The sequence below is a fragment of the Melozone crissalis genome, unplaced genomic scaffold, assembly GCF_028551555.1.
Source record: "Melozone crissalis strain CALT ecotype California unplaced genomic scaffold, PUWL_Pcris_2 ptg000079l_1, whole genome shotgun sequence".
NCBI classification, from domain to species: Eukaryota; Metazoa; Chordata; class Aves; order Passeriformes; family Passerellidae; genus Melozone; species Melozone crissalis.
The window spans coordinates 192,953-196,927 of record NW_026535856.1 but is presented as its reverse complement, the minus strand read 5'-3'; positions in this window follow the sequence as shown (position 1 = coordinate 196,927).

Below are 3,975 nucleotides of genomic sequence, written 5' to 3'. Positions count from 1 at the left end.
TTCTTGGAGTGTCTTAGATCTGTCAGGAGGGATGCAGGGTTTTCTCAGCACAGTTTATGAGGAAACTGAGTCACACATACTGAACCTCTGGTCCATGGCCTCCTCACTGCCATCGTGCAGCAAGGAGGCCCAGAGGCTGCTGTGCTCTGGTCCTGTCAGGGATGAACACAGCGGCTCTGTGGCCAGTGCCAGCTCCAGCTCCAGCAGCTCACAAGAGGAGACTCCTTCCAGAAGCTCTGCTGGCTCCAGTGTGGCAGACCAACAGAGCCCACTGGAAGCCCCCCTCCATTGCAGCCACCCCCAGCTGCGCCCATCATCACTGCAGAGCAGGAGCTGCCCCAGAGGAGCCGCGGCAGGAGCTCATGGCAGTGGCAGGTCCCTGTGCCCGGGGCAGAGCCACAGAACCTCTGCTCCTGGCTGGGACAGGGGCTGCTCATCCTGGTGTCCCACCGAGAGGAGGGATCCTGGGCCCCAAACTCTGCCCAGCCCTGCAAAAGGCCACCCCGCCAGCAGTGCCAGCAAGGTTCCTGCAGCCATTCAGCCAAATCAGAGGAAACAAATGTCTCTTCAGCTGACACAGTCTCTGCACACAGCTTTCTCCCCCTTCTCCTGGTGCCTTTCCCTGACTCCAGGAAGAGCTGCAGGAAATGCTGTGTGAGCCATGATGATGGAAGAGCTACTGATAAAAACACTGGGGTGATGCTTTCAGAGGAGTCATGAATGGAAGACTGACCAACCTTCCAGCCAATGGTGTGCCAAAAGTTTCCATTCTTTAAATAATAGACTGCAATAAATTAGTAAAAAGAAAGATATGGAAACAAATTAAATCTCCCACAGCTGCTGGCTTTCCTCAGGCTCCATGGTCTATGTATTGCTAGACTTACTTCATTTAGGCAGAATATTAACTGCCCTGACTTGCTGGAGACTGACCACAAGGTCTCATCTGTGGTGAGCAGTCACTAAAATGAGCTCAGCAGAGGCATCTTCAGCTGTCCAAGTGTAGCAGAAATACATATTCTCTGCTTCATGGCTGTGTGGCAGCAGCTGCTGGTGTGGGTTTGTCAGCGTTACTTCATGGATTACTCCTGGGAAGGAATTGTGTGCACAGGCACAGTGTGATGGCTTCGATCTCCTCTAATTACTCCAATCGGATGATGGCCAGAACTTTTAGGCAAAAAGCATCATGACAGAATAATTTACAATATTCTCCAAACTACTCCTGTGGTTTTGATTTTCTTACTGATTAGGTTCAGTGTCTGGCCTCAAGAAATCAGTCCAGAAAGAACAGGCAAACCTCAGCTTGCAAGTAAGAGTGCAAGTCTTTAATCTGCCATTTTTGCAGCATTTATAAACTGCTTTTCAACATATTTGCAAAAAAATCTCTTAGTTCTTGCTATACCTGTCCAGAACCTGACTCTCTCCTTGTTTTATTTTGATTTGAGATCTCAGCATGATTTTTGTCTGGACAGGGAAGTAAGAACCAGCTGCAAATACAGACTACAAGTGTGAATCTGTACTGCAGGAACTGAGCTGTAGCTTGGAATTAAAGACAAGAAGTGATGCCATGGTAAATGTGAATGTTTAGTGCTGGCATAGGAGCCTTCTGCAGTGCTCCACCAACCCATGGTTCACATTGCTACAAACTCTCTTTCTGATGTTACAAAGAGTGTTGAAGAGCTGACTGTAAGTAAACAAAATAGCCAGAGTGTCAATTTTTGTTAATATGGCAAACAATGACTATCTAATAATTCAGAGCTCATAGAAGTGAGTATTCAGATTTCCACTTAGTACGTGCTGGCAGTTTTAATTTGAAATCAACAGGTTTATCCAAATCAAGTTATCCATAGGAATTAATTTGCTCTATGATCTGACTAAAAATGCCTCATTGTCTGATAAGTTTAGTATAAATTTGCAAAGTCAACAGTCCACAGATTTTCATTTCTTGTTTAGTGGCTATTCTGCAGGAAAGCTTTTACAGACAGATCAGTTTGGATGCAATTAAAATGCCAGTACATTTCATCTAGCCATTTTGGTATTAGAACAAAACCATATGACTGCACGGCCTTTAAAAAAATATTTTAAAATCAATTTTCAAATCAAGAGTCTGAGTAGGACTCAGAATAAAAACTCTACCAAGCTTCAACTCCATTGGAAGATTCCCTTGTCACCCTGTGAATCAACTCTACATTCAGAAGATTAAAAGTCCCCATTATGGTGGTTTTAGTATGGTTAGGAATTGGGGAAGGGTCTTCTTCCTTCTCAACTCCATGCTGCAGTGCCTTTGGGATGTGGCCTGCTGGCCGTTGTTTGTGCAGCCCTGGCATTTCTCCATGAGGCAGAAAGTGCAATTGCATTTCCAGCCCAGAGCCCATGAGGAGTGGGGCGTGCAGAGCTGTGCCAGACCCAGGCCAGCAGCTGTGCCGCCAGAGGGTTTTGGTTCCTGCCCAGTGCAGCTGGTGCATCTCTGCCGTGCCTCCCCTTCCAGGTGCCCATGGACAGCAGGTGCAGGGTTCTGCAAGGGGTATGGAACAGGGTGGGGATGTCTGCTGGCAACAGAGTGCAGCGGAGAGCAAACAGTCCAGGATGGTCCTGGAGTGTGTGACAGAGAACTCCTGACACAGCTGGTGACTGAGCCAGTGAGGGAAGGCACTGCTGGCCCTGCTGTTTGTGAGGAGAGAAGGGCTGCTGGGTGACAGGAGGGTTGGAGGCGGCCTTGGGCTCAGGGATCACAAAATGCTGGTGTTTGATTCCCAGAGAAGGAATGAGAGACGTTGGGGAAGTGTTGACCTGCAACAAATTGTGAATTTGTTAAGCTTTATCAGGAAGTGCTTAGTTGTACCTTCCCTCACAGCAGTGGTTAATGTGTGCAAGTGAATGTCTTAGCCTTGAGAATAAAGACAGTGGGCCTACTGAGGAGGTAGCTGCAATGCATTCAAGGAGAAGAAGGCTCTTAACCATGGAAGGAGAATTTGAGGAACGGGATGTTCACCACATGGCCACCAGAGACCCTCAGGAGACCCCTACTCTAAATGTCAGTAATTTTGGGGAAGTGATTTAAACATGTCAAATACTTTGTGAGAATGTTTAGCCTGTGAGTTTGAGCAAAGTAATGAATAAAAGTAATGAAAGTAATGTCTTAGTTCCATGGATACTAACACGTGGGTGTGCATGTTTCAGGGAAGTGATTCCTCATGCACCCAGCACTGAAATAAAGTAAAGCCTCTTTTCTCACACTGAGCTGGCAGTGTGGATCGGGCCCTGCTCGATAACGTACATTTTGGTCATTTCTATTGAAGCATAAAGAATGGTTGAAATGAAATCTTTTCCAGCTGTTTCCCTTTGGTTCACCTGTTTGAGGGTTAAAATTCTGTGCTGCAGGTGTCCTGGATGTGTGCAGAGCAGTGCAGCCCCAGAAACCCTTTGGCTTGCCCACAAGTTGCCATGCCTTGTTGCCAGGTGTGCCCAGCTGTGGCAGGAGAAGGAGCCCGCAGCACAGTGGGCACCGTGCCCTGCCCAGCCGGGGCTCTCTGGCACAGAGCAGCAGCAGCGCCAGCACCGTTCAACCCGCTCCTGCCTTGGCTTCCCCTGGCACACAGAACCCTCTAGAAATCAGCACCGCCAGTGGCATTCCCAGCTTGGAGCAGCTGCTGCTGGCGGGCAGATGCTGCCAGTTCAACTGCTGCCAAAGGGGAAGAGAGGCAGAGATGTACACGCACCAGAGCCCTGGGCATGTCCAATAAAGGTGCAAATATTTGGGGAGATTTGTTAGGAAACATTTGAGCTGTGATACCAACAGTGGTTTCTCTCCTGGTTCTGTGTGTTCTGGACGAGTAATGCAATGGTTGGCTCTGACAATTAAGAAGCAGATGTTATGTGGATGTTCAAATGTGTAGTGATGGTATTGTTATATATCCTCCCATAGTCCTCTTTCCCGTCCCCCTTGTAATAGCCTTGGTAGTCAGGGCATTTGGGGAG